We start from the raw sequence: 12,270 nt of genomic DNA, 5'->3' as shown, positions 1-12,270 counted from the left end.
AGCGATCTCTCAAAATTATATATGTAAATTCAATTATTGTGATTGGTCAGTTAGAATGCGTCTTGGACAGCCCTATTTTGTGGGCTGTCATATGTGACGTTATTTCAAAAATTAAAAACTTGAATTTTTACTACTTAGATACTTTGTTTTGTCAAAACTGTAAGTATGATTTGCTTAATATATTAATACTGACTAATGTACATCATTATTTTAGTTGACTTAGAGGACAGTTTTATAATTCTTTAAAAGAAGGGGACAGATCAACTTCCTCCTAGACGTCTGTATGGCTGTCCAATTGACTTGGTTCCAGGTTACCCTATCCCTTTTTGAAGAGTCTTTCCTTTAACTGACAAAATTAGAAGTGATATACAACAATTGGAGGATTGGACAAATAACTGGGATCTAAAGTTTAACACAGCAAAGTGTAAAATTATGAATTTAGGGAAGAAAAATCCAAATGTTAATTACAGACTCAATGACACTTTACTGACTGTTACAAATGAGGAACATGACTTGGGAATTATTATTTCAGATTATTTAAAAATTAGTAAACAATGTACTACTGCAGCGAGTAAGGCCAGCAGAATGCTTGGCGGTATTGGTAGAGGTATTTGCCGCAGAAATAGTAAGGTTCTTATGCCACTTTATAGATCATTAGTCAGGCCTCATCTTGAGTATTGTGTGCAGTTCTGGAGGCCTATTCTTCAGAAGGATATTAACAAACTTGAATCTGTGCAATTGAGGGCTACTAAAATTGTACATGGTCTAAAAAATAAAACTTACCAGGATAGGCTTAATGACCTAAATATGTATAGCTTAGAGGAGAGAAGGGAAAGAGGTGATATGATAGCAACTTTCAAGTACGTTAAAGGGCTTAGTAAAACTGAGGCTGCCGGTATTTTACATAAAATGGAAAATTCAAGAACAAAGGGTCATGATCTCAAGCTAAAGGGTAGTAGATTCAGGAGTAATTTGAGCAAGTACATCTTTACAAAAAGAATGATTGAATTATGGAATAAACTTCCTCAAGAGGTAATAATGACAAACACTGTGGGGGACTTTAAAAATGCCTGGGACAAGCATAAGGCTATCCTACGAGCTAGATAAGTTTATACTTTTCGGTAATATCGGGCAGACTTGCTGGGCCTATGGCTCTTATCTGCTGTCAGTGTCTATGTATATGTTTAACTGGATCTGATTTACTTCATCTCAAAGAATATATTGATGAGAACTTGGCTAAATGTTTTAGTAGGCCATCTACCTCACCAGCTTATGCTAGTATATAATTTGTAGAAAAGAAGAATGGAGGGTTGTGGCCTTGTGTTGATTATAGAGTTCTCAATAACATTATTTGTAAACATTATCCTCTCCCACGTATTCCCAAGATGTTGGATAGGGTTAAGGGTACTCAAGTGTTCACGAGAGGTGCTTATAACTTGGAACGCGTCAGCGAGGGCGATGAATGGAAGACTTGTTATGGACACTTTAAATATTTTGTTATTCTATTCAGTTTGTGTAATGTTTCTGCTACCTTTCAACACTTTTTGAAAGACATCTTTAGAGATTTGCCGGATACATTCAGTGTTACATATCTAGACAATGTTCTAATTTCCCCCCTCTCAAGATGTTCATATTGCTCATATCCAGTCAGAGCTATTAAGATTAAAGAAGAAGGGTCTATTTGTTAAGTTGGAGGAATGTCAATTATCTGTTTCTACAGTTGAATTCTTGGGATATATTCGCCTAGATTTAGAGTTTTGTCTGTAAAGACCCGCGTAGCTAATGCTGCTTTTTTTTTCAGCGCACCCTTAAGACAACGCTGGTATTTAGAGTTGTCTGAATGGCTGCGTTAGGCTCAGAAAAGGGAGCGTTGAGCATAATTTAGATCCACTTCAACCCTCAATACCAGCGTTGCCTACGGTAGCGGTAAGCTGGAAAAACGTGCTCGTGCACAATATCCCCATAGGAAACAATGGGGCTGAGCTGGCTGCAAAAAAAACCTAACACCTGCAAAAAAGCAGTGTTCAGCTCCTAACGCAGCCCCATTGTTTCCTATGGGGAAACACTCTATAAGTCTACACCTAACACCCTAACATGAACCCCGAGTCTAAACACCCCTAACCTTACATTTATTAACCCCTAATCTGCCGCCCCCGCTATCGCTGACACCTGCATTATACTATTAACCCCTAATCTGCCGCTCCGGACACCGCCGCAACCTACATTATAGCTATGAACCCCTAATCTGCTGCCCCTAACATCGCCGACACCTATATTATATTTATTAACCCCTAATCTGCTCCCCCCCCCAACGTCGCCGCTACCTAACTACAATTATTAACCCCTAATCTGCCGACCGGACCTCGCCGACACTATAATAAATGTATTAACCCCTAAACCGCCGCACTCCCGCCTCGCAAACACTATAATAAATTGTATTAACCCCTAATCTGCCCTCCCTAACATCGCCGCCACCTACCTACAATTATTAACCCCTAATCTCCCGCCCGCAACGTTGCCACTACTATAATAAATGTATTAACCCCTAAACCTAAGTCTAACCCTAACACCCCCTAACATAAATATAATTTAAATAAAACTAAATAATATTCCTATAATTAAATAAATTAATCCTATTTAAAACTAAATACTTACCTATAAAATAAACCCTAATATAGCTACAATATAAATAATAATTACATTGTAGCTATTTTAGGATTTATATTTATTTTACAGGCAACTTTGTATTTATTTTAACTAGGTACAATAGCTATTAAATAGTTATTAACTATTTAATAGCTACCTAGTTAAAATAATTACAAAATTACCTGTAAAATAACTCCTAACCTAAGTTACAATTAAACCTAACACTACACTATCATTAAATAAATAAACTACAATTACCTACAATTACATTTAATTAAACTAATCTATAATACAAAAAAAACAAACACTAAATTACAGAAAATAAAAAAATATTACAAGAAGTTTAAACTAATTACACCTAATCTAAGCCCCCTAATAAAATAATAAAGCCCCCCAAAATAAAAAAATGTCCTACCCTATTCTAAATTACAAAGTAATCAGCTCTTTTACCAGCCCTTAAAAGGGCTTTTTGCAGGGCATTGCCCCAACGCAATCAGCTCTTTTACCTGTAAAAAAAAATACAACCCCCCCCAACATTAAAACCCACCACCCGCATACCCCTACTCTAACCCACCCAATCCCCCCTTAAAAAAACCTAACACTAACCCCCTGAAGATCTCCCTACCTTGAGCCGTCTTCACCCAGCCGAGCCAAATTCTTCACCCAATCCGGGCGATGTGGTCCTCCATCCGGGCGAAGTCTTGATCCAAGCAGCAAAGAAGAGGTCCTCCATCCGGCGATGTCTTCCTCCAAGCGGCATCTTCTTTCTTCCGGCTCCATCTTCAGACCGCCGACGCGGAACATCCACCTTCCCTGACGGACTAACGATGAATGACGGTTCCTTTAAGGGACGTCATCCAAGATGGCGTCCCTTGAATTCCGATTGGCTGATAGGATTCTATCAGCCAATCAGAATTAAGGTAGAGAAAAAAACAATGTTATACAGCGCCATTGTCTAAAACAGATCCAATGCCACTCCCTAACCACCTCTCCAAAGTGGCTACAATAATACAGGATAAAAGGAGCTAAAATGGGAGGGCGCTAAAGCAAGGAAAAGTACCACACTTAATCTCTGAAAAAATTAATTTTAATAAAACTTAAAATATAAACAAATATGGGACAGGATATACTTTCGCCAGCAATAAAATTAGGGACGTCTCCCTGTGATAGAAGAAATAAATGTGTAATTATAAAAATAAGTTTACTAAATACATTACTGATATACCACCATGTCTAAAATACATTATCTAAAATTGCCAAAAATCGACCATTAATAATGACAATGCTAATCCAAGATCTAAAGGGTTAACGATCAAATGGATAAATATAAAAGCAGTTTATATCACACTGTGACTGTATATAAATCCGTTAATGTTCATTAGCCGACAGTGGCTGTGATCCAAAGACAGTGCTGATTTGGCAACCTTGTTGCAATTGAGAAGTAAAATTGCCACTTTTGTAAAAGAACAATAATCCACCTTATCTATGGAGTAGATTTTGATACTCGTAGGAAGAGTAAGTCTTTATAAATAGTCAGTGTGTTTGTGAGAAAGAAGACGCTCCAGGGCGTCCTACCGTAACCTTCTGTTCAGCCAGAAACAAGCCGCTCAGGATGTGTTGATGGCAGTTGCCACACAGTGGGATATGCAGAGATCAGAGCTCTAAGGTGTATTACCTTACGATTTCCTCAGCTGGTGTCAAGCCGTTCAGTTTACAACAATAGCGGTTCCTCCCAGTGAATATGTGCGGTTCAGGGCTTGATAGGCTATATCACTGACTGGGTCAATGGTTGCCGAAAATGGCACCTCACCTCGAAACTGCCGGTATCAGCGTCTCAGCAGACCAGACCGAAGTCTTCTGCAGCAGCAGGAATAAAGATGTAGATAGATCCCGCACTTAGCGTATTTCACACGCAGGTTTGAAAACTAGGTACCTAGTAATATGTTGCTCTAAGCAGGACAAGCAACTCTCCTTCTTCTACGCGTTTCACCCGACTTAGGGCTTTTTCGGGTGAAACGCGTAAAAGAAGGAGAGTTGCATGAGAGGTGGATGTTTCGCGTCAGCGGTCTGAAGATGGAGCCGGAAGAAAGAAGCTAGAAGATGCCGCTTGGAGGAAGACATCGCCCGGATGGAGGACCTCTTCTTTGCCGCTTGGATCAAGACTTCGCCCGGATGGAGGACCACATTACCCGGATTGGATGAAGAATTCGGCTCGGCTGGGTGAAGACAGCTCAAGGTAGGGAGATCTTCAGGGGGTTAGTGTTGGTTTTTTTTAAGGGGGGATTGGGTGGGTTAGAGTAGGGGTATGTGGGTGGTGGGTTTTAATGTTGGGGGGGTTGTATTTTTATTTACAGGTAAAAGAGCTGATTACTTTGGGGCAATGCCCTGCAAAAAGCCCTTTTAAGGGCTGGTAAAAGAGCTGATTACTTTGTAATTTAGAATAGGGTAGGGCATTTTTTTATTTTGGGGGGCTTTATTATTTTATTAGGGGGCTTAGATTAGGTGTAATTAGTTTAAACTTCTTGTAATATTTTTTTATTTTCTGTAATTTAGTGTTTGTTCTTTTTTTGTATTATAGATTAGTTTATTTAATTAAATGTAATTGTAGGTAATTGTAGTTAATTTATTTAATTAATTTAATGATAGTGTAGTGTTAGGTTTAATTGTAACTTAGGTTAGGATTTATTTTACAGGTAATTTTGTAATTATTTTAACTAGGTAGCTATTAAATAGTTAATAACTATTTATGTTAGGGTTAGGGTTAGACTTAGGTTTAGGGGTTAATACATTTATTATAGTAGCGGCGATGTTGCAGGCGGGAGATTAGGGGTTAATAATTGTAGGTAGGTGGCAGCGATGTTAGGGAGGGCAGATTAGGGGTTAATACAATTTATTATAGTGTTTGCGAGGCGGGAGTACGGCGGATTAGGGGTTAATACATTTATTATAGTGGAGGCGAGGTCCGGTCGGCAGATTAGGGGTTAATAATTGTAGTTAGGTAGCGGCGACGTTGGGGGGGCAGATTAGGGGTTAATAAATATAATATAGGTGTCGGCGATGTTAGGGGCAGCAGATTAGGGGTTCATAGCTATAATGTAGGTGGCGGCGGTGTTCGGTCAGCAGATTAGGGGTTAAATTTTTTTATTAGAGGGTTTGTGATGTGGGGGAGCCTCGGTTTAGGGGTTAATAGGTAGTTTATGGGTGTTAGTGTACTTTGTAGCACTGTAGTTAAGAGCTTTATGTTCCGGCGTTAGCCCATAAAGCTCTTAACTACTGACTTTTTTTGGCGATAGGAGTCTTGTCGGTAGAGGCTCTACCGCTCACTTCTTCCAAGACTCCAAATGCCAGCGTTATGCAAATCCCATTGAAAAGATAGGATACGCAATTGACGTAAGGGGATCTGCGGTAGCCTGATTGACGTAAGGGGATCTGCGGTAGCCTGGAGTCGCGGAAAGAAAGTGAGCGGTTGTGATATCCCTTTAAGACTTTCTGACTATCAGCACTTCCTCCTATTTAAGGAAGTGCTTTTCCATTACTCAGTGCCTGAAAATTAAAGTGGATTCTCTCATCCTGTGCTACTGCTCATTCCAAGCAGTTTACTTTTCCCTTTCAGGTCTTAAGTATTCTTACTTTTGAAGGCTGTTTGTATCTCAAAGTTTGCTGCACTTTTTTCCTGATTCCTTTTGGACTGAGACTTCTAATCATATTCCTACGCTACCGGAACTCAATCACACGCAGCTGAAGCCGCACTCACACAAGCTGCTACCGGAACGCCGCTCTCTAATATTCTCCGGTTTAGTACTTACTCTGCTGTTAATTCCGCTCTCCACGCTTCATCATCGCTTCTGGCAAAATCTGATCTTATCACCACGCTGGTATTGGTATCGTATTGTATACAAAGTTTAAGGTTTCCTAATATAACGCTAAGTGTCATTACTTACCTGAGCTGTATTACAATGAATTAACCTCCTCCTTGCTGGTCAATATTGCGTGTGTGTTGGAACATTGTATATATATTTTAGAGTGTTTGTGTGAGTGCGTGAAACTTAAGGAAAGTTACTTGAACATTACTTTATCAAGATTTGAACTTTATCAACTCATTACTTATCCTGAATATAAAGGATTTTTTTCTCATTTTTTCTTTGGTCATAATATTAAGGAATCATTGCTTATATATAAGAAGCTTAAATAAGTTTCTCACATAAGTTTTACTATTATCATTCATAGAGGTATAATCCATACTTTTCATTTCAATTACTAAAAGTAAATGCTCACCTTGTGCATGCTAGTAGATTAAGTTATATTTACTTGCTGTTTACAAGAATAGAGCTACATTCCATTTATTTTATTTTTTATTATAATCTCTGAAGTTTAGTGAGATAAAATTATCACAGAATTTTCAGGCCAAAAATAAAGTTTTTTTTTTTTTTATTTGGAAGATGGATCCTAATGAAATTAAAAATGAATTTTCTAATATTCATCAGAAATTAGAATATCTTGCTAGAGCCTTAACAGAGGTACAAACTGAAAATAAAGCTCTCAAAATCTTAATAAAAGATTGTATGTCAGGGAAAGAAGCAGGAATTGCTGAACCTCACATACAATACCCACAACCATTTTCTGGCAAACGCAGCGAATTCAGGGATTTTAAAAGTGCATGTAAACTTCTTTTCTCACTTAGACCTAAAACATACCATAGTGAAAGGATAAAGGTCTGTACCACTATTTCCTTCCTACAGGGGGAGCCACGCTCCTGGGCCAATAGATTCTTTGAAAGTGAACATTCAATATTGGATTCACTTGAAGAATTTTTTCTAGCTATGACTGCCTTGTATGAGGATTCCCACACTCAAATAACAGCTGAAAATAAATTAAGAGCTATGAAACAGGGGAAAAGAAACATTGAAGAATATATTACTGAATTTCAAATGTGGATAGATGACTCTCAATGGAACGAGATCAGTTTAAAGAATCAATTCAGATTGGGTCTCTCTGAATCCCTTAAAGATGAATTGTCACGATTAGAGATGCCTGACACACTGAATGGGTTGATGAAATTAAGCACCACTTTGGACCGAAGGTTACGTGAAAGAAAGGCTGAAAAAGCTTCCTATGAAGTTGTGCCCAGACGTTCATATCCCTGTTTTACAACCATGGAAAAAGCTGTTTCAAACCAGGTTCCTATGGAAATTGGAACTATAAGGGGTCCTCTAACCCCAGAGGAAAAAATTAGACGTAGATTAGAAAATCTCTGTCTTTATTGTGGACAAAAAGACCACTCCGTCACAAATTGTCCATCTCTATTGAGACAGAAAAAGGGTAAGGGTAGTTTCAATCAAAATATTTTTCACATTTCTCAAAACCCCCATCTCACTCTCACCTTTTCTTTACAGTGGGATCAGAAAAACGTGCGCTCTAACGCTTTGATTGATTCTGGGGCGTCAGGAAACTATATAGATATAGCATATGTTAAGCTCAATAAAATTCCAACTGTTGTCAAGACACATCCTGTTTCAGTTAAACTTATTGATGGTTCTATTATACAACAGGGCCCCATTACTCATCAGACAATCCCTTTACTCGTAACAACTGACCATGGACATTCCGAATATATTACTTTTGACCTCATACCTATCTACATGCATATTATTATTTTAGGTTTTAACTGGTTACAAATACATAATCCTCATATTGACTGGTCATCACCACAAGTAAAATTTGACTCTGATTATTGTATAAAGACTTGTTTTCCCTATCAGGTAATCTCTACTATAGAACATGAGCTACCTCAAATTTATCAGGACCTGGCAGAGGTATTTGACCTCAAGGAGGCAGAAAACCTCCCACCACATAGGGAATTTGACTGTCCCATTGATTTAATACCGGGATCTCAAATACCACATGGTAAGATTTACCCTCTTTCGCAAGAAGAATTGGTATATCTAAGATCATATTTAGATGAAAACTTGCGAAAAGGGTTCATCTCACACTCAACATCCCCTGCTGCTGCAGGATTGTTTTTAGTACGCAACAAAGATGGGACAATAAGACCTATTATTGACTACAGGGCATTGAATGAAATAACAATTAAAAATAGGTATCCTTTACCTCTCATACCAGAGTTACTCGAAAGATTAAATGAGGCCACAATCTACTCGAAATTAGATCTAAAGGGCGCTTATAATCTTATTCGCATAAAGGAAGGGCACGAATGGAAAACCGCGTTCAGAACCCGCTATGGTCTTTTCCAGTATAACGTAATGCCCTTTGGTTTAAGCAATGCTCCCGCAACCTTCCAACATTTTATCAACGAGATTTTTCATGATCTAATGGATATCTGTGTCATCATATATCTAGATGATATTCTGATTTATTCAAAATCTCCCATAGAACATGAAAAACATGTTAGGTGGGTTCTTACTCGTCTCAAGGAGCATAAGTTATATGCAAAACTAGAAAAATGTGTTTTTCATGTCTCTAAAATAAAATTTTTGGGTTATATAATTACCCCAAACAAAATAGAAATGGATCCTGAAAAAGTAGCCGCAATTAAAGACTGGCCTAAACCCACTACAGTAAAAGCGTTACAGCGATTTATTGGTTTCGCAAATTATTACCGTAAATTTATAAAAAACTTCTCCTCAGTGATAAAACCATTAACACAATTAACTAGTATAAAACAGCGCTTTAAGTGGTCTGAACAAGCCCAGAAGACTTTTGATAGTCTTAAGGAAATGTTCACAACAGCTCCAATACTAACACTGCCTAAATTTGATCAACAGTTCCTTTTGGAAGTTGATGCATCCAATACAGGCATAGGGGCTGTTCTTTCCCAACAAAATAAGGAGACAGGTGAAGTTCATCCCATTGCGTTCTATTCAAGAACGTTGACTTGTGCTGAAGCTAACTATAGTGTTGGAGACAAAGAACTCCTTGCTATTAAGTGTTCTCTAGAACAATGGAGACACCTACTAGAAGGATCAGTAATTCCATTCCTTATTTATACTGATCATAAAAATTTAGAATTCTTAAAAAAGAATAAGACTTTAACAGCTAGACAAGCAAGGTGGTCACTCTTTTTAGATCGCTTTAACTTTCTAATAACTTATAAACCTGGGAGTCAAAACACAAAGGCAGATGCACTTTCTCGTATTTATGAGTTACTTCCTCATGAACAACCTAACTTCACTATCCCTCCAGAAAAGATAATAGGTACTTTAACACCCTTAGAAGAAGAGATTTACACTGCTCTAAAACATGACTCAATACCATTACAAAATTGTTCCAAAGATCCTACTACAGGTCTTTTCTATCATGAAGAAAAGTTATACATACCTGAGAAATTAAGGTCTTCCATTCTCACACATACCCATGATGACACCATATCTGGTCACCCAGGGATACAGAAAACCATTGAACTTACCCGGCGTAAGTTTTGGTGGCCAGGGATGAATAAATACATTTATGATTACGTCTCTAGGTGTGAGAATTGTGCTAGAAATAAAATTGAACATAAAAAACCCATAGGGTTACTTAGACCTCTGCCCATTCCAGATAAACCATGGAGTACTATTGCCATGGATTTTATAGTGGAGTTACCTGCATCACAACAATATAACACTATCATGGTAGTAGTTGACCATTTAACAAGACTGGCTCATTTTATTCCACTTAAGGGATTACCAACTGCCATGACTACAGCCAAAGTATTTCTTGACCAGGTTGTAAGACTACACGGTTTACCCTCTAATATTATTACCGATAGGGGTACCCAATTCACCTCTTCCTTCTGGAGATCTTTGTGTAAGTTACTGAAAATTGATCATCGCTATACAACTGCTTTTCATCCTCAGACAAATGGGTTGACAGAAAGACTCAACCAGACCATTGAACACTTTTTACGTTGTTATATTTCACATTTACAAGATGACTGGCTAATTTACCTTCCTATGGCTGAATTTACTCATAATAATTCATTCTGTTCCTCAACCAAAACATCCCCCTTCTTCGCAACTTATGGGTACCATCCTAATACTATAACCTTGTCCCACAAAACAGTGAATTCCCCTTCAGCTTTAGATTTTTCTTCCAAGCTTCAAGATCGATTGAGAGTATTGAAAAAACATCTAGCCGAAGCTAAGGAATACCAAAAGAAATACTATGATCGGAAACATTCGATTGGACCTGAATATAAAATAGGTGACCTAGTATTACTCTCTACTAAAAACCTCAAACTTCAGGTCCCTAGCAAGAAACTGGCTAACCAATTTCTGGGACCTTACCCTGTGGAGCAGATAATAAATCCCAATGTGGTCAAGCTCACGTTACCCAAGGACTACAAGTTTCATCCCACCTTCCATATTTCATTATTGAAACCTTTTGATTCAATGACACGCACGACAGTTGATCTTCCGCCTCCTATCTCAGTGGATCTTCCAGAGGAATTTGAAGTTGAATCAATACTGGATTCTAGGATTCGACGACAAAGATTAGAATATCTCATCAGATGGAAGGGTTATGGTCCAGAGGATGATTCCTGGCATCTTCATTCAGAAGTTCATGCCCCTCGTCTGGTGAAGGCATTCCATCATCGTTACCCCCTTAAACCTGGTCTGGAATCCCCGGGGGTGATTCCCTGAGAAGGGGGAGATGTGATATCCCTTTAAGACTTTCTGACTATCAGCACTTCCTCCTATTTAAGGAAGTGCTTTTCCATTACTCAGTGCCTGAAAATTAAAGTGGATTCTCTCATCCTGTGCTACTGCTCATTCCAAGCAGTTTACTTTTCCCTTTCAGGTCTTAAGTATTCTTACTTTTGAAGGCTGTTTGTATCTCAAAGTTTGCTGCACTTTTTTCCTGATTCCTTTTGGACTGAGACTTCTAATCATATTCCTACGCTACCGGAACTCAATCACACGCAGCTGAAGCCGCACTCACACAAGCTGCTACCGGAACGCTGCTCTCTAATATTCTCCGGTTTAGTACTTACTCTGCTGTTAATTCCGCTCTCCACGCTTCATCATCGCTTCTGGCAAAATCTGATCTTATCACCACGCTGGTATTGGTATCGTATTGTATACAAAGTTTAAGGTTTCCTAATATAACGCTAAGTGTCATTACTTACCTGAGCTGTATTACAATGAATTAACCTCCTCCTTGCTGGTCAATATTGCGTGTGTGTTGGAACATTGTATATATATTTTAGAGTGTTTGTGTGAGTGCGTGAAACTTAAGGAAAGTTACTTGAACATTACTTTATCAAGATTTGAACTTTATCAACTCATTACTTATCCTGAATATAAAGGATTTTTTTCTCATTTTTTCTTTGGTCATAATATTAAGGAATCATTGCTTATATATAAGAAGCTTAAATAAGTTTCTCACATAAGTTTTACTATTATCATTCATAGAGGTATAATCCATACTTTTCATTTCAATTACTAAAAGTAAATGCTCACCTTGTGCATGCTAGTAGATTAAGTTATATTTACTTGCTGTTTACAAGAATAGAGCTACATTCCATTTATTTTATTTTTTATTATAATCTCTGAAGTTTAGTGAGATAAAATTATCACAGCGGTAGACCCTTTCCTGGCTGACTCTAAATACCAGCGGGCGGTAAAA

The sequence above is a fragment of the Bombina bombina genome, chromosome 3, assembly GCF_027579735.1.
Source record: "Bombina bombina isolate aBomBom1 chromosome 3, aBomBom1.pri, whole genome shotgun sequence".
Lineage (NCBI taxonomy): Eukaryota > Metazoa > Chordata > Amphibia > Anura > Bombinatoridae > Bombina > Bombina bombina.
This window is presented reverse-complemented; position numbering follows the sequence as displayed.